Below are 26,476 nucleotides of genomic sequence, written 5' to 3'. Positions count from 1 at the left end.
TCTAGATTTGTTATATTAAAAGCGTATTTTCTGAACAGTTAAATCATTTGATACGATTTCTATGCACTAAAAACAGATATAGAATGGAGTAAGATTTGTTAATATTATAAAGTAAGATTTGTCAGTATAGATCAAGATAATCATTTTTCTAAATTTGTCATGTTAAAAGAGAATTTTCTGAGCAGTTAAATTATTTGACATTCTTTTCCTGCATTAAAAACAACTATAAAATGAAGTAAGATTCTATAAATGAAAACTAGTACATTTATGGTAATTATCGATTCTTCTGCAAATTATATATAGCAATTCAAAATGTAAAAAAATTGAAGCAACAAACAAATTACTCATTTGTAACATATATCCAGGTACTCAAAGATCAAGTATATTAAAAATGGATTATAGTTTCTGAAAGTCTAGGTGATATGACAACAGCGGTTCGTATTTGTTTTAAACGACTGAAGAAATGTTTCGTAAGTACAAAATGTTTCAGTATAATACAGACGGGAAGAAATGAATTCTATGCGAACAAATAAGTCGAAAATGTAGAATAAAATTTGTTCATAGCAGGCTTCGTTTCCGAGAAAATCTGAGCTGCACATTCGCGCAAGTAGAAATATCGATTAAGGTTCAGACGCTCCAGAAATATTACACCCATCAAGCATTTAAATGTATATGGGAGAAATTTTATACAAGTACAAAGTATTAATAAAACAAGTCGAAGAAGTAGAACGTAATTTTGTCACATGGGACTTCGTTCGCGAGAAAATCTGAGTTAAAAATTAACGCAAGCAGAAATATGTATAATAGTCAGACGCGCCAGAAATATCGTATTAAAATTTCCAATATATTGTCAAAAAATGTATGCTACACTTTCGACCCATTTTTCACATACAATCATTCTCTGTTCGGTTATATTATGCTAATTGAGAATTCATCTCATAATATCGTAGGATAAGTCGCCAAATGTTGCAAATCAAAGGAACTAAATTTTATATACTGCCATCAGTTTTTCAAAACGATACGCGGAGTCCATTTGAAGTGAGTGATATATTTTTGACTAAAACGTTGCTTTCCAAACTGCATAATTGAAATCTGTGAAAAAGATCAAGTTGCTAAAATACGATTATTTGCAGACAAACGACAATTTAATTTACTGATTCTACGGACAAATGTCATTTGAACGTTCTAAAATTGTTTTTAATTTGCAAAATTCCACAGTTTAACCAGTAATCTGAATTTTAGATATAAATAAATTTGTAAGGATGGACATTTTTATAATTCTCTGTCCCCGAAATGTTTCATATTTTTTTCGAAGATTTAATAATTCCAAAGCCAGAAAACGTTCAATATCCGCAGAGTGTTTATTTATCCATCTCGCTGTACGTTTGTTTTGTGAATTTGAATTTCAGTTCGCAGCGATATATTGGTTCATTAATTAACGTAATTAACAAATTAGCGTTGATCCTCTTACCACCGTATTAACTAAACTCAGTTAGATTCTCCTTATTCAAATACTGTCGAACATTATTTGTTTATATGCTGCAAGATAAAAGTAATGTAAAAATCATTATTATTGTTGTAAATCCGACGAACTGGTTAATGTTTTGTTTGTAGTAGCAACTTTAAAGTATAGAAAAGAAATGAATAAAAGTAAGTAAGGTATATAAATAAAAAAAGAATAGGTGTATTTTCTACCACTTCTTTTTTTAACTAAAGTGACGTTCAAATGACGAGAGATGTTACTAAAAATTCTTTGCATCAACTTGAACGTCATTTAGCTATACAATTCTATGTAGTTCAATTTAAGTTTTACATAATTCATCTAAAGTTTCAACAGGTTTGACACAGTTTGTTACCTACATTCTAGGATTGCAAATAATTCATCTCTTTGGTGAAGTATAATACGTGTTATTTAGCACATATTTTTCATACGTGGACTTCGATTCACAGGGACGAAGGTAGCGAGTCGCCTCTTTCGTCACTGAGGAATTAATGTTGCAATGAATGCGCCAGCGAGATCATTAGCGAACCTTCTTTTTAGATTTAAGTTGCTCATTTCAAAGTTCGGACATAACGATCCTATAACTGGAGTACACAGCTTTGCAAATTAATTCTGTTGTTATCTCGAGCTTTTTATAACGAGAAGGCTCGCTCAAAGGCGAGCGAACAACTGCTACAAAGAATGTCCGACTGGAAACAGGCCACCTTAATATCTTTGCTATTTTAAATACTAGGAACAAGTGTTGCTAAAAAAAAAACAGAGAAATGATATGTGCCATCATGATGGACATAATATCGTGGTGATAACTTTTTGTAGGTGTCGGATGGAGCATTTCAAATGGAAAAGTTATCTTCTAAAATAAACTCTACGAAGCATACTGATCTACTAGATTGTATTCAAGAAATTTGTAATTTATATAAAAGTAAATAGCGGCTGAGCTTGCTAATGAGTTTCGAAATTAAATCAAGTAAGAAAAACTTGAAAAATTTCTTGTACGAAAGGTAAGTGATTATTAAGAAAACAAATTGTTTATATCAAGCGAAATGTTTGCTTATCATGATTACAGTTTTCTATCATACAACGTTTCGAAATTATTTCTTTTAATCAGTATTGGTATTCATAAACTGCAATTTCCGTATCTAACATGCAAATTCGGTAAATATTTGTAGCAAGAACTGCGTTTTAGTTACATTCGCTGGGTATTTATTCGTTCAACAATTCGTCTCGTAAGAGTATTATCGATATATTCACTCAAATAAATGTATAATTCGAGTCTGTGTTTCGTGTTTCCTTAAGTCAGCATTAACATTAATAAACACAATAATAAACAGTGTCATTATTATTTTAATAGCGTAAGAGCTTTTTTATTTTTATTTAAATTTAAGCTTTCGAATTTATTTTTATTTATTTCTACCGAAGTCCAAGTATTTGAATATTTTATCCAACCAACATGCTTTATTATTACTCTAATATCGTCAGAAGCGTTTCGTGTCAATGTAAGTTCTGATTATTAATTTTATTTTTATTTATTTCTACCAAAGTCCAAATACTTGAATATTTTATCGAACCAACGTGATTTACTATTACTCTAATATCGTCAGAAGCGTTTCGTGTCAATGTAAGTTCTGATTATTAATTTTATTTTTATTTATTTCTACCAAAGTCCAAATATTTGAATATTTTACCGAACCAACGTGCTTCATTATTACTTTGATATCGTCAGGATCGTTTTGTTTAAGTGTGAGTTCTGATTATTAATTTTATTTTTATTTATTTCTAACAAAGTCCAAATATTTGAATATTTTACCGGACCAACGTGCTTCATTATTACTTTGATATCGTCAGGATCGTTTTGTTTAAGTGTGAGTTCTGATTATTAATTTTATTTTTATTTATTTCTACCAAAATCAAAATACTTCAATATTTTATCGAACCAACGCGCTTTATTATTACTTTGACATCGTCAGGAGCATTTTGTTTAAGTGTAAGTTCTAATTATTAATTTTATTTTTATTTATTTCTACCAAAGTCCAAATACTTGAATATTTTATCGAAGCAATATGCTTTATTATTACTTCGATATCATCAGGATCGTTTCGTGTCAACGTAAGTTCTGATTATTAATTTTATTTTTATTTATTTCTACCAAAGTCCAAATATTTGAATATTTTATCGAACCAACATGCTTTATTATTACTTTGACATCGTCAGGAGCATTTTGTTTAAGTGTAAGTTCTAATTATTAATTTTATTTTTATTTATTTCTACCAAAGTCCAAATACTTGAATATTTTATCGAAGCAATATGCTTTATTATTACTTTGACATCGTCAGGAGCATTTTGTTTAAGTGTAAGTTCTAATTATTAATTTTATTTTTATTTATTTCTACCAAAGTCCAAATATTTGAATATTTTACCGAACCAACGCACTTCATTATTACTCTGATATCGTCAGGAGCGTTTCATTTAAGTGTAAATTCTGATTATTAATTTTATTTTTATTTATTTCTACCAAAGTCAAAATACTTCAATATTTTATCGAACCAACATGCTTTATTATTACTTTGACATCGTCAGGAGCATTTTGTTTAAGTGTAAGTTCTAATTATTAATTTTATTTTTATTTATTTCTACCAAAGTCCAAATACTTGAATATTTTATCGAAGCAATATGCTTTATTATTACTTCGATATCATCAGGATCGTTTCGTGTCAACGTAAGTTCTGATTATTAATTTTATTTTTATTTATTTCTACCAAAGTCCAAATATTTGAATATTTTATCGAACCAACATGCTTTATTATTACTTTGACATCGTCAGGAGCATTTTGTTTAAGTGTAAGTTCTAATTATTAATTTTATTTTTATTTATTTCTACCAAAGTCCAAATACTTGAATATTTTATCGAACCAACGTGCTTTATTATTACTCTAATATCGTCAGAAGCGTTTCGTGTCAATGTAAGTTCTGATTATTAATTTTATTTTTATTTATTTCTACCAAAGTCCAAATACTTGAATATTTTATCGAACCAACGTGCTTTATTATTACTGTAATATCGTCAGGAGCGTTTCATTTAAGTGTGAGTTCTGATTATTAATTTTATTTTTATTTATTTCTACCAAAATCAAAATACTTCAATATTTTATCGAACCAACGTGCTTTATTATTACTCTAATATCGTCAGAAGCGTTTCGTGTCAATGTAAGTTCTGATTATTAATTTTATTTTTATTTATTTCTACCAAAATCCAAATATTTGAATATTTTACCGAACCAACGCACTTCATTATTACTTTGATATCGTCAGGATCGTTTTGTTTAAGTGTGAGTTCTGATTATTAATTTTATTTTCATTTATTTCTCCCAAACGTTTAATCAGTTTTTTGGTATTGTTGCCGTTATCATTGTAGCAAATTAGACCGTATCAAGGAAAGCAAAACTGGCGCTGTGTTTTACATTTCGTTTTCGAGTAAACGGGGCGAGCTACGGAGGATTAATGAATTTAAAATGCAAACGCCGTTTAGAAAACGTATTATACGAGCCGTGAAAAGCGGGGGTGTGCTTTATTATTCGAGAAAACTGTAATCGCAGAGAGAGCGTAGATTGCAGCGCTTAGCATTTTAGTTGTATATTTGCTTTTTGAGAAATATAGAGAGAACGGAGCTGAACGTTAATCGCATTGTCGCATTACGGTGCGCATTTTCGACACCGAAACGGAAACATGAACGACACTCCCTCTTGTTCGTTTTTGAGAAGAGACGACGAACGGTTGAACTTGACGTTAATTAGATTCTTGCATTATTCTCTCTGTACGCTCCCGAAGAACGAGTCGAAAGGAATAAAATGAAGCGATCCCGTTCGGGTTTTGTAATTTTCATTACGAACCGCCACGTGTACGAAACTTTAGTAGAGTTTCTAATTTATTTCAACGAATTATTGATTTCGCCGACTTACTTTTATTACATATTCCATTAGAAAAGAAGGAGCGAACGCTTTCGAAGTAAGAAAATTCATATTCTGGAATATTGAATGCAGTGTGGTGCTTTTTCAATAGTTGGGGTGGGGGAGGGGGTTGAAAACTTTAATAAATCAAGTTTGAAAAGGTCTGCACGAAATGCCACTATTACCCTTAAATTCTTATAAACTTGTTATATTTCTCATTGAGCATTGTGTAAGTCTGTAATTGGCAGTAAATGTGAAATAATATTCAGTATATATTTATATTAAAAAATGTATGTAAAAACTGTTCCAATTTATTTCAATTTTCGTTGCACAACTTTCTCGAAATAAATCAACCTTTAATACAAAGTATATTAAAAAAATATATCATTTTTTTCCTGAGAAAATTTAAATTCTATTTTATTTTATAAATTGCATATATTCAGTTTAATTTATTACTTTCTTTATATTGTAATCGTGTAAAATGGCTGGATATGTATATTAATTTGAGAATGTTGAATAAAATTATTTTTGTAAGATTGATCGAATTTAATATTGCAACATTGTGGTAATGGGCATTTGCTTTTTTCCAGATCCTTAAATAACTTCGTGGAAAGTAGTCGTTGCATATTCAACGAGATAACGATTTAATACAAAACTTTACGAAGAGCGTTTAAAGCGTGTTTCCCGCGAAAAACTCTTTGATCTACTAACGTGTACGATCCTTCAGTCGCTGGAGGTAGAACATAATTGTCGGTAGGCGGCGTTGATTTCCAAGGATATAAAAGCCCGTAAGAAATGTGTGCATTTGTATGGCAAGATACGTCGAGATGTACGCGCACCGTGGAAACGAGAATGTTTCTTTAGGTGCATGTTCATGTGACATTAAAGTCCTAGCAGAGTGACTTTTTTGCTAGTGTTTTCACGCAGCTTTATGTTATACCATTTGTTACCTTAAATATGGCGGAGAGGGACGTGATTTTTACGACCCTTCGCGTTTCATGGGGAAATTACACCAGAACATCGTTTATCCGGACTAATTGGGAGACAAATTCGTTCGGATAATCGGGTCGCAAAAATTAAACTGCAACAAAACATTAAAGCAACGTGGCATTAAATAATACTTAGAAACGAAGGTTTATCGCGCCAAGGAACACGCGATGAGTATAACAAATAATAATATAAACACGTGATTTATACGATGTAACTGCACGTCAGTCTTTTTTTAAATAAACGATCGAATGAGCTCCATTTTTATTTGAATTTTTAACTGACTTTTGCAATTCTTTTGCACAACTGTCGCTGGGTCTTTTCAGACCCTTATCTTACACTTATACAGGGTGTCTGCCCAAACCTGGGAAAAATTTTAATGGGAGATTCTAGGGGCCAAAATAAGACGAAATTCAAGAATACTAATTTGTTGATGGAGGCTTCGTTGAAAAGTTATTAACGTTTAAAGTTTTGCTCGTACTGAATTTTTTTCTAGAATGTGGGTAGGATTTCGGGGGTACGTCTATTCACCAAAAATGATTGTAATTGACACCTGCAACTGAAAATAATTTTTTTAGAACGATTTGATATTTTTTTTTTTTTTGCCGAAAAATTTAGGCACCTACCCCCTATCGATTTTTCATAGAAACTCGTTTTTAATTTTTAGTAATTTTGTTTGACGCCCTACAGAAAAGTTGTGTAATACTTTTTTATAGGTATCCATGAACTCTACTTCTCCCCAAAATTTCAATGAAATATATTCACTATTGTAAGAGTTATGAACGTTTGAAAATTGGACCATTTTTATGTGGTTTTTCTCATTTTGCGGGGTCAAGGGCCAACTTTTCGAATATTTTTGCGACTTGTACATATTCTCTATCAAAATACGCGTAGTTTGCTTTTTTAAACATCAAAATCGTCCAATCCGTTCAGAAGTTATGACATTTTAAAGATTTGCATGAAATTTCGGGCAAACATTTCTGGCCTCAAATTAAATTTTCGGTAAGGAATTTTTTTCTCAAAAATGGTTAGGATTTCGAGGGTATGTCTATTCACCAAAAATGATTGTAATTGACCCCTGCAATTGAAAATAATTTTTTTAGAACGATTGAAAATTTCTTAATTTTGTCAAAAAATTTCACACTTGCCTTAATTTTTTTCTCGAAACTTGGTAGGATTTCAAGGAGATGTATATTAACCAAAAATGATTGTAACTAACCCCCACAATCGAAAATAATTTTTCCAGAACGATTTGAAACTTTTCAATTTCACCGAAAAATTTAAGCAGCTACCCCCTGCCGATTTTTCTTAAAAATTCGTTTTTCATTTTTAATAATTTTGTTTGACGCCCTACAGAAAAGTTGTGTAATACTTTTTTATAGGTATCCATGAACTCTACTTCTCCCCAAAATTTCAATGAAATATATTCACTATTGTAAGAGTTATGAACATTTGAAAATTGGATCATTTTTATGTGGTTTTTCTCATTTTGCGGGGTCAAGGGCCAACTTTTCGAATATTTTTGCGATTTGTACATATTCTCCATCAAAATACGCGTAGTTTGCTTTTTTAAACATCAAAATCGTCCAATCCGTTCAGGAGTTATGACATTTTAAAGATTTGCATGAAATTTCGGGCAAACATTTCTGGCCTCACATTAGATTTTCGGTAAGGAATTTTTTTCTCGAAAATGGTCAGGATTTCGAGGGTATGTCTATTGACAAAAAATGATTATAATTGACCCCTGCAACCGAAAATAATTTTTTCAGAACGATTTGAAATTTTTTAATTTCGCCGAAAAATTTCAGTGAAACATGTCAACGTCTGGTCAGACATTACATTTTCGGTAAGGAATTTTTTTCTCGAAAATGGTTACGATTTCGAAGGTATGTCTAATGACCAAAACTGATTGTAATTGACCCCTGCAATCGAAAATAATTTTTCTAGAATGATTTGAAATTTTTTAATTTAATTTTTTAATAACTTTTTAACGAAGCCTCCACCAAGAAATTGATATTCTTGATTTTCATCTTATTTTGGCCTCTAGAATCTCCCAATAAAATTTTTCCCTGGTGTGGCCGAATACCCTATATATTTAAATCTCTAATGTATAATAATGTAAAATATTTGTTTTACCTGTTTGTTAGGAGACACAGTGATCTTAATTTTGTCTTAAATATTTTTGAATTTTACTCCACAAGACTCTTGCTCTTAAAATAACAATGAAATATTAACAGCCAAAGGAATAAAAGAGAAAATAAAACAAAAACAGAAACAGAAAAGAACGAATGAAAAATAAGTGTTATCTGGGCCCAGGAAGACCCAGAAAGTTTTATTTGACCCATTTTTAGGAAAGTGATTATTGATAAAGTAATCTGAGTGATGCAGAAGCAAAATAGAACAGCATATAGAGGGACAGCTTTTTGGATGTGTGGTTAAAGTACCTAGAAAAGCTTAAATAATTATGAGTAGGTTGAGTTGAACCTGTTTTCAGCTTCGGAGTACTAGCATACAGTGGCCTGAAACTAGGTCATGAGGAGTATGGAATAAATTATCGTTGAATCCTCTGTGTAAGCTATTTTATGCCCTATGTTTAACCTTGGTTGGAATATTTTATAACGCATCTGCTATAAAAATTTCAAATTATGTGTTTTCAAAATATTGTCGTTTCAAATGGTAAATCCCAATCGTGATCTTCGAATACCAATTCAATATTCCACGACTATTTAATATTTTTAACAACAATGTCAATGTTCCATAAGAAAATTAAATACTATCAATATCACTGATGTTTTTTGTTGCTCCTAAGTGTATATTTTTCCCCTGGAAATTCATATGTTTAGAAAATGTATTTAAAAACATTGGTGTGTTGACCTCTACACCATTAAGAACCAATCTTAATATTTAATATCCCAATTTTTAATATTTTGATTGTGGAAGAGAATTCCAAAGACTTGCTCAATAATTTACTTCCAATTATTATTTTTTCTGTCTAAGTTCTAAAATTTAATGTACCGAGGAATTTTGTATTTTGTAACATTCCTTTTTCAATATATTAATTTTATTTCTGCCTTCCATGTAAGTTACTTGACAGTTTTAAAGATATAATTAATTAATCAATGTTATACGCCCAGCGATGTATTAGTAGGTATCTGGTCGTAGAAGCTGCAACGACGGAGTGACATGCCGCGTGGCTTGTAAATCGGAAGTTCAACGATATTTAATCGGGCTTCGATCTCTGAACTTCCGATTTACAAGCCACGCGACATGCCACTTCGCCATCGCGTCTTCTACGCCCCGGCACCTCGATGTAACAAAACTATAATATAACAACGCTTCTACTTAGTAATTATCCAATACTGGCCGATGTAAAATCATTTCACTTCCCATTAACGAACACAGAACCATTTGTGTAAAAATTAATAAAAGATCAACGAGGTGACGAAAGTTGACGAAGTTTGATAGAAAACACGTTATTTTTAATGTCTATAAGCGAACCATCAATCTTAGAAGTCCGAAAACCTAGTGTGAACAATCTTTATGGCCAAGAAAAATAATTAGAAAATTTTGTTAAATCTTCCCTTTATTAGTTGTTTTTTTAACTTTGCTTGAAAATACTAGGTCTTCGGTCTACACGTTATTTTTAATGTCTATCAGTGAATCATTGATCTTAGAAGTCCAAAAACCTAGTGTGAACAATCTTTATTGTCGAGAAAAATAACTAGAAAATTTTGTTAAATCTTCCCTTTGTTAGTTGTTTTTTTAACTTTGCTTGAAAATACTAAGTCTTCGGTCTACAAGTTATTTTTAATGTCTATCAGCGAATCATTGATCTTAGAAGTCCAAAAACCTAGTGTGAACAATCTCTATTGCCAAGAAAAATAACTAGAAAATTTTGTTAAATCTTCCCTTTGTTAGTTGTTTTTTTAACTTTGCTCGAAAATACTGGATCTTCGGTCTACTGTTATTAAATTCAACGTTTATTTCCACGGCCATCAGCCGTCTGTTCCTTTACGAATAATATTTATTATTGTATCTTCGTCCTTTAACATGATTCTGGATCTCTCTGACCGTTGTTTGTCTTTCAAACTGTCAATATTCGCGAAACGATTCACCGTGTTCTTGATACACTTCTAGAATATTTCTCAATTTCCTGGCAATATTCAACAACGAACACAGTTCCTTTCGAAGCTATCGTATTTTTAGTTTCGATGCTCTTATTATTACTCAGTTTGATTAATAATAAGTAAGTTAATTATATATGTTGATTTCAGTCCGTGACATGAGGCGGAAAATTAAAATTAATTATTCGAATGCAACGAAACTTAAAATATAATGAAAAATCTAAGGAGGAAACAAATTGTTTATACGTTCGCGGTGTAACAGTGGAACGCTTGTGTTATTACTCAGTTTGACTAATAATAAGAAAGTTAATTAAATATGTTGATTTCAGTCCGTGACATGAAGCGGAAAATTAAAATTAATTATTCGAATGCAACGAAACTTAGAAATATAATGAAAAATCTAGGGAAGAAATAAATTGTTTATACGTTCACTGTGTAACATTGAAACACTTGTTGCTATAAAATAAAATCCAAACATAAAATATGAAATATCTCGTAACGTATTGCGTCTTCAGTGGCCATGCTTTCCACATTTTTATATACAAAACGGTGAGAAGAATTTGTGTGAAAGAAAAATACACAATTGAATTTAGAAAACATGCGCATATTGCATTTTTAACGTTGCTCCAAACGAAAATATCGCCAACGAACGGAGTATTTTTCCAACTTGTCCCAGGTTCTAAATTCTGGATCTAATCTATTTCTAACGATATATCAATAATTCATATTGGAATAAAATTTGAAAGAAATAATGGGAAATAGACTTGGAAAAATAATTTACACGCGAGTAGTCTGAAAATAAAATTCGCTTAGATGCTAAGTACAATCGTTAACTTCTTAATTTCGTAGTAGAATTTTTAAGTTTTCGAATGAAAACCCTTTCTCTGTGAAAAGTTAATTCCAGTAATATGTTTTGCATCATTTTGATAACGATCTTATATTGTCGAAGTATTGTAAACGTTACTTACTACATCGATATTTAATAATAACGTAATGACAGTGAAATTTAAATATAGATTAGGAAGTTGACCCTCCGTTAAAATAAGAAAAAAATTTCGCCTTACTTTTACGCGAACTAAAACTTAAAAGTTGAGAGGTCATAGCTATAGGAAGCTGCTTCTCTTCTGCCACAACTTTTCCCAACTTTTTTTGATAAATCTTTCCGGCGAATCCGCGGCACAACACGGTACTCATAAATTACACAATATATGAATTATGCATTCGACTTCTACGATTGTGTTTAGAACATCATGAACAAGAATATATTTTCGAAGAGTTACATTCCGAGAGGAAACTACGATTTATTAACCGTTTCACAAATTGTTTTCAACGTTTTCTGTTGTCCAGTTCGACCATCGAAATATTCGTAATAATATTTTCTGCGTTTACTTTATATCATTCAACATTTTATGCGCTAAATAGTAACTCTTTCAATCCACTGGAAACTATGTAACAATTTTGTTAAAATGATTCCCTCAATTCACTGCAACTTTCTAATAAAGACTTTGCTGCGAATATACGCTCGTAAAGTTCTTCCTTGGATTGCATCCACTTCCTTGCAAACACATTTTCTCTCAGCCATCCCTTGCAGACAATTTTCTGTTTTCAATTACACCGTACTACCCTCTATATTACTCCATAATTTTTCTGATGGTAATTAAACGACGTGCAAACAAGAGTAAATTCAATTAAATATATTTGACGTTTGATATTACTTAGAAAGCAAGGAAAACGAAAAATTTTGAAAAGTTGCGTGCAAGCAGGAAGACTAAATATTTTTTCTTACGAATCAGCTTGTGTACAAATATCAAAGATATATTCTGTCAGTTCTCAGTTCTATTCTCTCTCTATATTGTGTAAATTAATAATAAAACTCTAAAACTTAATCGAGTCAAAAGTGTAAGGACACACGGATTAGTTTATTGTAATTTAATATAATTTTACTTTAGCTTACTAAAAATAGCTCGTTGGCATATTAGGACATTTTATCGTTTAATTTATTCAGTTGTTGATTTTCGGATTTGGCGCATACGTTACAAAGAACTCTAATGAAAACGAGTTCTGTTTCAGTAATACTTCGCTCAGGTTTTACTTTCTGCCACGATTTAACAGTAACGAGTGACTGGAAACTTTTTCCGGTTAATTCTTACGGTTTGCATTGTCGAAACGATACTGACTTCATTTATTCAAGGTTTACAAAAAATTGGTTCGTATTTTCAAGACTCAAGTTTCACGTGGTTGCTTCGTTTCGAATAAAAACTATAATATTAATAAATTGTTCGAATAAAATGTCAGTACTTAAATTTGTGAACTAATCGATACAAGCACGTGCTATTTAGCATAAGAAAATGAAAGTTTGCTACGAACTTATATTATTTAGCATTTAATTGAAATTACAGTTACTATTTTCGTAAATCGAGTGGCCTGTACTTTGAACACGTAGATTTAAAATTTTATATTAATGTATAATACAGTTACGCATTGTATGAGAAGCCTTTGATCGTGGAGTGATATGAAAATTTCTGACATTAAAAGGCAATCACCGAATTTTACTTTGTAATGACAGGTTGATGAAATGAATTTTCAGATGCTCCACGTCTTCCTACCAGTCGCGTATTTCGTACGATATGAATATTTCTCTTGGCATTCGTGGAAATAAGTAAAGGTACAGTCGAGAGAGGTGAGCTAATAATTTGTGTAATTTGTTCAGCCGTTGCTTTCTGAATTTACGCGCACGTAACGAAGAACTCTAATATAGTAATAATATTTGTAGTTTAATTCATTCTCCTTGCAAACTTTAAAAGGGAACAACTCTAATGAAATTGGATTTTATTGTGACGATGCCTCGCTCATATTTTAACTTCAGTCTCAATTTTTAATATTTTTATATTGCACGTTTTGGCTTGCAGAAAAATTTTTAAAAAATATATATATATATATGATATTGCAATATTTTTGTCTTGCACGATTAACATACGTTCTTTTTTGAAATTACGTTAAAAATAAGAATATTCACAATTTTAAATACTTATATTAAGACACAAAATTTCCCACTTGTTATCCTTTCATATTTTTCTATATAGGGTAATCAAATTTTTATTTTTGTGCAATTCTTACAGTTTTAAAGAATAGTTTTTGTTGAATTGTTCTTACCATCAGGTAACATTGATATTTTTCTTTTGTTTATACAGAAGATTTAATTTAGAATACTGATTTTTCACAGAGGTGCTAACAAAATTAATTTTCAAGATTTGATGTTAACGAGAATAAATCTAGACTGGGCTCTTGAATTTTAACTATAAAAAATAAATTCTATAAAAAATTGTGGATGTGCTATTTCTAATTGTATAAAAACAAAGTTTCCGTTTTGGTGGACAATTTGTGGGGTTTGGTGTGGCAGTCAAAGTGTTAAAATATTTTCTAAAGCAATCTCGACATAAATAGCTTAATACTTTTTTGAGAAAAATTTAGTGTACTCGAAAACGTATAATTTCATTTAAAAAAACAAATGTCCTATATGAATTTAACCACTCAAAACCATATAGCTTTTAAATGAACCAATTTCTGGTAAATTTATTATTTACGAAGTTATTACGTTAAATTTGTTATATTCTAGTTTCCAATTGTCTAAGAACAAAGTTTCCTTTTTCCTGGACAATTTGATGAGTTTGGTGTGGCAGTCAAAGTGTTAAAATATTTTCTAAAGCAATCTCGAGATAAATAGCTTAATACTTTTTCGAGAAAAATTTAGTGTACACGAAATCGAATAATTTCATTTAAAAAAACAAATGAATTTCACCACCGTCCTATATGAATTTAACCATTCAAAACCATATAGCTTTTAAATAAACCAATTTCTGATAAATTTGTTATTTACAAAGTTATCAAAGTGGTTCCAATTACGTGCCGCACTCTGCATTTGATTGGTTAAAAACGTGCATTCGATTTGAAGCAAAGAGACCGGTTTCCAGTTAATAGGACCTCTCAAATACAGGTTGCGAACTCATAAAACGCACGGCTTGTAAAACGTTTCAGCAAACAAATAGTTCTCTAATTAGTAGCCTTCTTGGTAATGCGTTATGGACGAAAATTTTGAACGTGCAAAACAGGAATTCCGTAGTTCCGGCTTTCAAGTAACAAAATCGTAACCGCCAGCTCGCTTCAAAGCAGGAATTAGTGTAGTTTCTCTTAATGCATGCAACACCAGAGGATGTAGGCTTTCGTTCGCGGGAACTTCCCCCCCCATCGGCAAAGTTAATTCCCTGTTCGACTTAACTGTCAGTTTTTAAATGAAATTTTAACGAAACGTTTGCTTTGAATTTTTCCAGACGCGACTCAAATTATTATTTTCACGTTATGATATAATAGAATATTGCGATCGATGTTGTCGGTTGCGTTTGCGTATTATAATAGCTGTTAATATTAATAAACGTATGTATTTAACAACGTTTCTATCAGAGTATCAGTAAAAGTATTTCTTAACTTATAATTAAGAAATACAAATGATATTGATAAGAATTATCAGAAAACGAAACACTAATTCAATCTTTTATAAAATCAAATATAGTGAAAAAGTAGAGGTATTAACTGTATTTAATTTAAATATTATTCCTAGGTTTGTCTAACGTTGAAAATTTGTTTAATCGATAATGTGTCCCTTTAAAAATGAATAACAATCGTATGGGCTAAAATAATATTCTATTTTTCACGTATCTTCCAGTAAGAAGAATTTCATTAATATTATCAGAAAACGAAACACTAGTTCAATCTTTTATAAAATCAAATATAGTGAAAAAGTAGAGGTATTAACTGTATTTAATTTAAATATTATTCCTAGGTTTGTCTAACGTTGAAAATTTGTTTAATCGATAATGTGTCCCTTTAAAAATGAATAACAATCGTATGGGTTAAAATAATATTCTATTTTCCACGTATCTTCCAGGAAGAAAAGATAGTTATATTAACTAAAGATTATTTTCGTCTGAGAATTTTATTTTTCATTAATTTTTACCCGTAGAGTGTATTATACACGCGATAGAAATGTGGTGGAGCTAAATGGCGTTATTAACCGATCATCGAACAAGTTTGGAACAAATATTTAATAGCTCAGAGTTGCATATATATGAACTGCACGCATTCTGATCAAATTTTTACTTTATCGACGAGTAAACTGTTTCCAATAACGCGATCGTCTTCAATAATCGGTTGCTCTCCGGAGTGGTGTAAACTTTTCTACGTCGATCATCGGTATTTGTTCGCGAAGTCTCGCATTCGCATACACTTCGGGCCGCCCTCTTGTACCGTGTACGGCCTGGAAAGGAGCATTATCTATAAAATTGATGTTATATCGACCCCCGAGCGTCTAACAAAGCATATCTCCGTCGAGAAAATCTCGTTACTCCGTGGAATAAATCGACTTGTATCATTTTTCCAATTTTTCCCGACGTTGACACGAAATTCCCCACAGAAAAGACAAAAAGGCTCCCTGGTGCAGCCGCCCAGAACAGTGTTTGACTTTTCGAGACACGGATTAATTAATAACAACCCCCGTCGCATTATCTTTCTTACACGATCCTTCGACCCTAATTTTATCGAGCTTCTTGTTACATTTTATTATTGTCAACAGCGAACCATGTTTCACTGTACCAATTAAACTTACTTATAGAATAAATGGTAATAGTATTAGGGTTAATTTATAATTTAAAGTTCTAAATAAATATTCGATATCAAATTTCACGATAAATGTCACTGTTAAGTCCGACATATTTCAGTCGTTTTAAAAACGATCTTATTTTATTTTGAATTAATTAACGATTGGATATCGATGTTGCACTGCTTTTACTGTGTACTGCATCGTTCGTCTAATTTGTAATTATTGACTAGCTGGTTGAATGAAATCATGGATTCGTAAATATTCTAAAGCTATTATATTATACGTTTTTGGGTCAGATTCTATGTATATCGAAACAGACTTTCACATCAAATGACTAAAACGAGAAATATCGATATTAATAATTCAGAATCAGTTAGAATTATGTTCGATGACGCCAAATTGCAATTCAAAATCGGTTTAAGCAGTGATTAGATAATTTTAGAAAAGTAGAAATCTATCAAAGTATCGTCGAATATGAAACAATTCTTTACAAGTAAACAATAAAATGTATAGATTTCTTATTCGTATGGACGAACAATTGAGAAAAATCCAGGCTGTCTACGGAACGTTCTCCTTTCAACGTTAATAATATTTTATTTAACGTTAAATAAGGACGTCCAGCCTTTGAAAATAATGATTTAAGCTGGAAACTCAGAGCGTACCGATCTTCGTGTATAACTACGACTCTTTATGTACACTCCTATTAGCTTTGCTTTGGAATTCGAAAACTTGGATTTAGTGTATTTAACTAATGCATGGTACTACTGCTTGCTAACTTTTATTAATCATTCTTGTTAAAGTTCCTGCCAAGTTCACCTTGTTTCCTCGCGAAACTTCAATATTTCTGTTACACGCCTGTGAATGAACTTAAATTTGCCCCAAGAAAATCAAATTTCCGGAACAGAAAGGTTACGAGCTAACATGAATATTCTAAAAATCTTTTCGACATATATGTATGAATATTTATAAAATTCACAAGCCGTTTCTTCGAAAATTATTGCAATTATGTCTAGCTCCAATTATTTTTAAATGTATCTAATAAATGAGCTCTTAATTACTTTCTTATCGAATCAGTTAAATCGATGTGTAAACTCTGACTCCTGAATACATTGTCAGCACAATTTCCCCTGCAATTATTGGGGTTTTTACTTTTCACTGTGGATGTTCGTTTGCGGGGAAAAACCAAGTTTTTTATATTTCTACGTACGCTAGTAAATTGAAGCTGACGGATATTCTCGAAGATACTCTGTGATACGGTTCTTTTACTTTTAGCTTACGTTTCCTTCTTGCAACTTCAGCTCGGACGTAAGCAGATTACTCTGTTTGTTGGGTTCGTCTCAATATTCATAAAAGGCAGTATGCTAGTTCGTAGGGATGAAAACTTGTTGAACTTGGCGGTAGGAAAGAAAATTTGCCTGAAAGAGGAAAATATAATTTATAAATATAATGGCGATTGAAAATAAAACCAAATTTATTACGCGAAAATAACAGTCTCTATAAAATAAAATTCTCGTTTATTAGAATCTTTGGAACAAAACATTTTGGTGTAATTTGTGCTGAAATTCTTTTTTGATACTTGGAACATAAGCATCATTTTTACTGATTTTGACTCTTTGATAATTTTCTTCAATGAAATTTCATTGTCACTATTACCTTCACTATCTGTCAGCTCGTAAAAAACTTCTTCATTCTTTGACGATTGTTCTTTTAGTTTAGATTTATGATATGGAATAATTGCAAAGCATTGAAACACGTTCAAATAACGATGATCTAAATGTGAACAGGACTCGGAACACGACTCGACAGTTGAAAGTTTCACGGAATACTGTCGAGGAATGTGTCCTCTGAGCTCTGTTAGTATCGTTATCACCTCAATGTAAACACAAGACAAGGTGTGTCAAGTATCGAAGAAACAAGCGCTTACGTCTAGAGTGGGGTCAGAACTGGCCCGGACGTAGCCGTTCGAGTATTACAGAATATTTTTACATTTTCACAGAATCAACACTCTAATTTTTTTATCGTCGAAATTTACTTGGAGATTATTTGAAAGGTACTTCGGGTTAAAGTTTTGATAAACTCACGGAAATCCTTGATTGCTTGAAACGAGAACTATTTTACTTCCGTGTTACGTACTAAAATATTCAAAAATAAAGTTTTAATTAATCGAAGGAGAGGCTTCGTTGCATCGAATAAGAGACGCTTTTAAATAATTTACAGAGATATTTAATGATAAAGTTTTAATAAACTCGAGGAGGTCTTTGATTGTTCGAAATAAAAAATATTTTACGAAATATTCACTAAAATTTTACTAGATCGAAGAAGAGAGGAGAGAATACATTTACAAAGATATTTAATGATCAAGTTTTAGTAAACTCGAGGAGGTTCTTCATTGTCCGAAATAAAAAATATTTTACGAAATATTTATTAAAATTTGACTAGATCGAAGGAGAAAAGAGAGAAGGAATTTGGCTTCCCAAATGTTTACAAAGCTGTATTAATAATCAAATATTAAAAATTCGATACTTCCTAGAATTTATTTTATAATAAAGTATAAATTTGCGTAAGAAGAAATGAAGAACCTAACGCGCCGAAAATAGGAGAAAAGCGGGATAAAAGTAAGAAACAAAACATAAAGGACGTTGTAGAGAAGGAGGTCAAAGTAAACAAAGTGAACCAAAACAGTCAAAAGAAAAGGTAACACAGTGAAACAGCGAAATGGTGACTGGCAAAAGGGGTAAGAATGAATGACGGCTGGCTGATTAGTATGAAGGAAGTGAGAAGAGTTTGGTGTGCAGTCGACACTCTATCATGAGGGTGCTTTTTGTGGAATGTCAATATCCGTGAAGTGTCTGTGCCCCATTTCCTAATACCAGTGCGTTAATTCTTTTGTGATACAACGTGACAAAATTGTCCAAATTGCAGAAATGATCCTTTTCATAATTTCAAACGTTAAAATTGTTTCATGCAAGCACTAATAACTTGGTTAATGGTAACAATTATTAGCATTATACCACTTGTAACATAGGGTTAGTGTGGTTGTTGGATGCTCTCCAGAGAGCATCACAAACTGAATTTGTTACGTCAGATCAAATATATTTGTCAAGTTACAACTTTTGTAGATATTTTACGTATAGTTCTTATTACCTTAAAATTACAATGTATATAATTATCGATTAAAATAGTGTTATAAATTACTATGGATTACTTAACTTCCAAGATGGCCGCCATCACAGGTGGCGCACTCTAGCAACAGCAAGTCCAGATCTATTTAAATATACATATACACGAAATTCGATAGTCTTTTTTAAATATTCTTTTATTTTACTCGAAAAGTAATTTTTCCAATGCAAGATATAGTTAAAATTAATTGGCTAGCTTCGAATGTCTGTATCTTTTTAAGTAAAACGATGACTGAAACTCCTCTTATTTTTACACGAACTGTAACATATTTCGATCTCCTAAATATTTCTATTCATTCGTCGTTGTCTTTTAGATTCTTTGATCCGCGCGTTGATTGCATTCGACGCCGTGCACGAAATAAACAATTTTCACCGTAAGAACAAACAGTTAACGTAGTCGATGTTTGAGCTCCAACGACCGCAACTATCCGAGCGTATATGAGGTAGCACGTTTGCTCGCGAAGCGGAGGCCAATTTCCTTTCGACGAGTTCAGTAACGAGAAAATGTCATTTGAGGGCTAATTGCGGCGATTTCGTGCTAGGATTATCCGAAGTACGCTCTTCGGTTGTCGTTAACCGAGAGGAGTGTAATTAATTGCGTCAAAGACACATAAAAGGGCCCCGACCGAGCAAAATTTTCCTGCTGTGCCGAGACGGTTGCAATCGAACTTTTTAATGAGATATGTTTCAAATGTTGACGACCCGCGAGTTACGTCGAGGCGTACTTTTCTAGGTTAGAAGGAAAACCTAACCACAATTCTCTAGTTCGACAAGGAAATTATATCGAATTCGTTCAAGCAACGAATAATTCAAACTATAATAATTCAAAACTAATTTCGCCAAAAATGAATTTTTATTGTTTACGTATTTTTAATTATCGGTAAATATATGTATAAAAATATAATTTCTTCTTGGTTAATTTTTGTATATTACGTATCGAGCTTTATTATGTTACTAAATTCCAGTGAATTATTTACGATTCGAACAGTTTTCTAGAAAGTTGAAAATAGTTTTTGTTTCCCGGTATATCAATTAATGTGTTATTTATTTATATTAAAAGTGTTTGTAGTAAATTATTGTTTAATGGAAGAATGTTTCGACAAAAACTGCGGATAGGCCGTTCGAATAGTAAAGTGCTGAGATGGCTGAATATTTGAATAATGTATGCTATACATACTTCCAGACCCCAGTTCGACGGTTAGGGCCGCAACGGTCGTAAATTAGAGAAAGAAACCTTTTTCAGCTTCCCTGCAAGTGCCTCTCCATCCTTTTTCTGGCTCTTCTGACTTTATTTATTCACCCATAACCTTTCCTCAACAGTACTATAGCTTGCACAATACTAACAATTTTAATCAGTCGTGCCTATAAACGGCCATTTTTCGATTTCTCTTCATTCTATCTTCAGCGGATACCCTAACACTTGAAATATATTAAATCTCGAATACCATCAGACACTCTTTCAAAGTATTTATCTCTCTATCGAGATTATTCATAAACGGATACAAGACATTTCTATGAACAATATTTTTAATTTTAAGTTTGGATGTTACTCCCTAGAGACACTGTGGCGATATAGTTAATTACATTTTGGTCACCGCCGTGGCAAAACAGCAGTTCTTTTCTAAGAAAACCGTCGCGCAGAGACGACTTGGTAGCTCAAACGGTAGCTCAAAAGGACGTGCTCGTTTCTTGCAAAGAAGGGACAGAAAGAAGTTGTAGTTCGCCAAAAAAAAAGAGAACAACGATCCTTCAAAGGAAGACAACGACAATACAGAATGTATTTTCTGCGGTCATTTGTTCTCTGAATCCACAGAACAGTGGGTTAGGTGTTTTGAACGCGGTTGGGTTACGTCAAAGAAAAGGACAAGGACGAAGACATTATTCATCTTTGTGAAATGTAAGGAGCAAGACACGATGCCATCTTTGTATTCAAAATCATCTTTTTCCTATTTTTCCGTTTATCAAGGGAAATTTATTCTTGTACAATTTGATAGTCGAATAATGTCGTTACTTACAAGTACGAAAGATTTTTAGATTTTAGAGACAGAATTCTTCTTTTCTTCCGTTTCTAAATCTATTTTATCAGCTAACAAAATCTTAATAAATCTCTTTCCAGAAGATCGAATTATCTATTGAATATAATTTACATAAATAAATAAGCAAAATAGACTTTACGAGTCGATAGTTTCTTACAGAAACAGATGCAAAATACAAAATAATAAAGGGTTATATATTTATTTATCAAAAGTCTAGTCAATATCTTTTTCTATGAATCGAATCTTAAAAAATCTTGAAAATAAACAGAAAAATAGAACAATGATACCAGCGTCGAGGATTCGAATTTTTTTATTTTCTAACGTCCCGTTCATAATAAATATAAAATATATACAATTCTTTTTTTAGCCGTTCACGTATGTTGTAGAGTATTTGCAGGACTGTCTGCAGCAGTTCCAGTTCGCGTAAGTTTTCCACAGTCTTCTGATCATTGTCTGATAGACGCGGGATTTGGTAAAGCTCCATGCAAAAAAGAAATCTGAAGGGGTTAAATCTGGCGATCAAACTGGCCAAACCTTCGTCCAAATTTCGTCGCGTTGCTTTCCTTTGGACTCGCAAGATTACGTATTTCTTCGAAAAACTCGAATTATTTCAACAGAACAGATTGGAACTTCGATACGCGTAAATTGTAAGTACAAAGTAGAAAGCCGGGTCGTTGCATTCGTGACTCAGAAAGTTCAGCCTGGGGGTGAGAATGGTACATAACATAAGCGCCCGAACAATTCAAAACTGTACTTTCTGTTGAAGTCCTTGCTACGCTTCGAGTGTTGCTTTTCTTGAAAGCGTTAAAATGTACCGTAATCGAAGTTTGCTTAGGACCAAGCATTATAATTTTAGGGAGGGAAACTACCATCGTCTTGAACCCTTTTGTTCCCAAATTAATATCTACCGAAAATAATTTTAGATCTTGAAAACATTCAACGACTCTCATGGTATTATTTTTATTATTGATACGTGTGATAATTTTCATTGCAAAGTTCTGTTTTCTCATCTTTGACCCATAATTGGACTTAAAATAATTTAAGGGCAGAATAGTTTACTTATATTGTATTTATAGTAATACTTAAGAAAATTAATAATTTTAACTGATTAAATTGTCTCGAAAACGAAGCATTATAAAAAACAATTTTATTACAAATTTTAATGGGAGATTTTAGAGGCCAAAATAAGACGAAAATCAAGAATATCAATTTCCTGACTGAGGCTTTATTAAAAAGCTATTAAAAAATTTCATATCATTCTGAAAAAATTATTTTTGATTGAAGGGTTCAATTACAACCATTTTTGGTCAATACACATACTCCTGAAATCCTACCCACTTTCGAGAAAAAAATTCCTTACCGAAAATATAATGTCTGACCATGAATTAATGATTCCCCTGAAATTTCATGTGTATCAAATCGTTCTGAAAAAATTATTTTCGGCTACAGGGGTCAATCACAATAATTAATGGTGAATAGACCTACCCCCGAAATGCTACCCACTTTCTAGAAAAAATTCAGTACGAGCAGAACTTTAAACATTAATAACTTTTTAACAAAGCCTCCATTAACAAATTGATATTCTTGATTTTCGTCTTATTTTGGCCTCTAGAATCTCCCATTAAAATTTTTGCCAGTGGTGGCCGAACACCCTGTATATACATGGAAAATGTTTGAGTTGTATAAAAGTTAAAAAAGTCACTAGAAAAAGTTTGACCACTCTGATATAAGATTGTCTAATGAGATATTTTCGAAAATTTTATTAAATTATTATAAAGAGAACCGTGCGTCTTCACACTTGTGCGTCAACTATGTTTTACGCATTCTGACTTATTAGTTTACACGATCGCCGCCGCAGAGCAACCACGCTCGCTCGACGCACCGTAAATGAACATTTACAAATATTGAACATTACGTAAATATTACATACTCGTACATGGTTGAAAACGAGGACATTTTACGTAAGTGAATGATGCACGATATTTAAAATTGTGAAAGCAGTGGGTATTAAAATTATTACGTCGAGCGGAAATATGAGTAAGAACATCTAGCATGCATTATAAAATTCATTGTTATCGACGTGCCTCCATTAACAAGAATTTTGCATTCATGGACGCGTGCATGCATCGCGATACGTTGTTTAAACAGTGTATACGGAATTTTGGAGCGAAGAATGTTTATTGTTCAACGAAAATCAAACACCCGATATCTGTTCTTCGGTCAATGTTTGGTTTCTATATTGTCCGTAAAACTCTACGACTTCTTTATTAGTTGTTCGTAAATTGCACGAAATATTCGTGATATAAATCGGAACGGTTTCCACATCATTGAATTTGTAATGTTGATTTTATTAATTACGGTTTTCAGAATTTATAATAACGAGGCAGGTATCACGTCATTATTAAACCCCGTATCATGGAAAATATAATTACGATGCCCGCATAAGATTTCACTTTTGCATTTACCACGGTAGATAAAATTTCATAATGTAAATCCTGATCATATGCGATTACTTTAACGTCCGTAATGAAGGTTTGGATTACAGATACGAGTATATAAGTTTAAACTAAGTATTGGAAAATTAAATATCGAGCAACACTATTACTGACGTATGAAATTAAAAAGATTGTAAATTAACGGTATTTAAGTTTCGTTTTAATTTATATTCTAAATCTTGTAGACGTTATATTCTTGCAATTGTCACAGTTTTTCCAATAGGATAAATGCTAAAGAGTAATATCGTTATATGTACAGTTTTAAATAAATTCTTCATATTTTTGTTGTACAACATTTTAGGGAACATCGTGAAATAGAGATGAAATTAAAAAAAATTCGAAACTATTGAAATTGAATAAAAATTGTCAAAACATAAATACATTTTTTAAAATCAATTTTAAGCAGAGATATAGAAAATAAAAATTTAGTTTTATTTTAAAGGGTCTGGCAAAGATTGTCTACTTTAAAACGAAGATTGATAAATCTTGTACAATAAGATTAATAATATTTCCTCCATACAAAATAGTAGAGTCACCAAGGTTTGGCAAACGATATACGTTATTGCTTCTTTTCATGCATCTATTGTCATCTCGCGGCCATAATCCTTTTATAGGTACATTCTGTATGCATCGACGAAGGCAGGCATTTTGTGATAACAATGGAGCCCATCTTCCAGAAATTATGGAAACGGTTCCTTCATATTTCTTCATCCATCACACTTTTACAACTTCTCAGACAAATTATGGAAATAATTCTTTCGTGTTTCTTCTTTTAAAAAATTTGCTATCCGAGATTTTAATTAAGGAGTACATATTCTTGAATTCTTTCTTCCTAAGAAGTTATTAATTTAGAGAAAATCTATTTTATTTTTAATTTTTTTACTTTCAAGAATTTGACTAACAAAATATTAATAATCAATACAGAAGCAAGACAATCGATGAAAAATTCGTTTAACAGAAATTGTACGCTATAAAATATACATTTTTGTTCTGATAGTGGAAATTTATGGAGATACGTTGATTAATTTCACCCTTTTAAATGGCGTGTTGAAGACGACTGGAATTCGAACGACCAAGGATGATCATCATTACTGGAACTTCTCTCAGCTTCAGATTAACGAGACGGAGACAAACTGTTTGCGTTTCTCGTATTGCAACTTCAAAAATGTGGCTGACGATATGTTCTAGTGCATTTCAACGTAACGTATATTTTAGTTACAGTTTGTGCATATCCAACAAGTGCTTTTAAATAAATTAGAAGGAAAAGAGTTATGTACAACCTATACTTATTTTAACGTCTTAAATAATAAGGAATTTCTGAAGACGAAATTTAATTAAACATTTCAAAAAATTATTGGAAGCTTCACTGTAATCAATTAGATCATTTTTCTTGTAAATATCTATTCGTTTTTTAAATCTTCGTCTAAGCAAACATTTCATCTTCAAATGTGACATTTACATCTCTTGAACATTAATATCAGTCCACAAAATAACAAATATAATATTTTCGAATACACTTGAATTTGTGAAACGAAATCCTTGTTAATCTTTGAATAAAAGCTGTTCCAGAATGACTGTGACTTGATAGAGATTTATAATTGGATTCTGTGGATGCATGGAACCTAATCAATATTTGAGTAGTAGATAAAAAAGGATATATTAACAGAGATTCGTTGGATTTAATTTTCATCAGAATTTTGTATTGAGCTCCAACGTTGAATAATACATCTTTGTTTTCCAAAGATGAGTAGAAGACTTTATAAATATAAAGCCAACGAAGGATATAGAAGTTAATTAAATGAATCTCTTCTCATCACTGTGAGAGGGTTTTACTAAATATAAAGTAATTACCTGAATAATTCTGAATTGAATAATTCTTCTCGTTAATAATTATAGTAATCCAGGACGTATAGAGTCAGACATAATTCGATTATGACCTATAATTATTTGTTACTCATCGCATCACATTCCAGTTTAACCTCTCCGATAGAAACTAATGAGTTTAATTAATTCGAATAAAATTAACAATTATCTACTTTGAACCAATAAGTAATATAAATCCTAACTGAAGTCAGTCGATAAATGCAGTTGCTAACTGCTTAAATTATATGTGTTTTAAAATTAATTTATATATTTAAATGGTAAAAAGAGTTATGGCTTCGAACTAAAACATAAAATAAATAGTTTTTATTTATTGGTTTCTCACAATACAAACCAAATAATCATTTAGAAATTATTATTTGCTGTTTCTTTTCTTCTCTTTATCGCTCACGACACCTATTTCTATAGTACAATAAATCAAAATTACATTTTCTTTATATAATTCGTTTGCATAATTATTTTGCTACGTATCGTAATTTATGGTAGTCCAACAAACGAAACGTCAATGCCAAACGATTTCATTAATACGCAATGAAAAGGCTTCACAATATTTAGTATTATATTTTAATTAAAACTGATTTTAATTAAAATTTTCGTTAAATATTGTTATTGTTATTGTTGAATACACTATTTTCCTTAACAATAAATTATATCAAAATTTGGCTAGTTAAATATT

The 26,476-nt window shown here is 31.5% G+C and overlaps 1 long non-coding RNA gene across 1 annotated transcript in view; it reads right to left on the bottom strand.

Moving 5' to 3' along the window:
* Positions 1-17,545: 17,545 nt before the first annotated feature.
* LOC143343681 (uncharacterized) overlaps positions 17,546-26,476 on the bottom strand; it is a 328,353-nt gene continuing 319,422 nt past the window's right edge. Inside the window, exon 5 of the long non-coding RNA XR_013079999.1 lies at positions 17,546-17,624. This is a non-coding gene — a long non-coding RNA (uncharacterized LOC143343681). The remainder of the gene's footprint in view (positions 17,625-26,476) is intronic.

Source organism: Colletes latitarsis, chromosome 7 (genome assembly GCF_051014445.1).
Source record: "Colletes latitarsis isolate SP2378_abdomen chromosome 7, iyColLati1, whole genome shotgun sequence".
NCBI classification, from domain to species: domain Eukaryota; kingdom Metazoa; phylum Arthropoda; class Insecta; order Hymenoptera; family Colletidae; genus Colletes; species Colletes latitarsis.
This window is presented reverse-complemented; position numbering and strand designations above follow the sequence as displayed.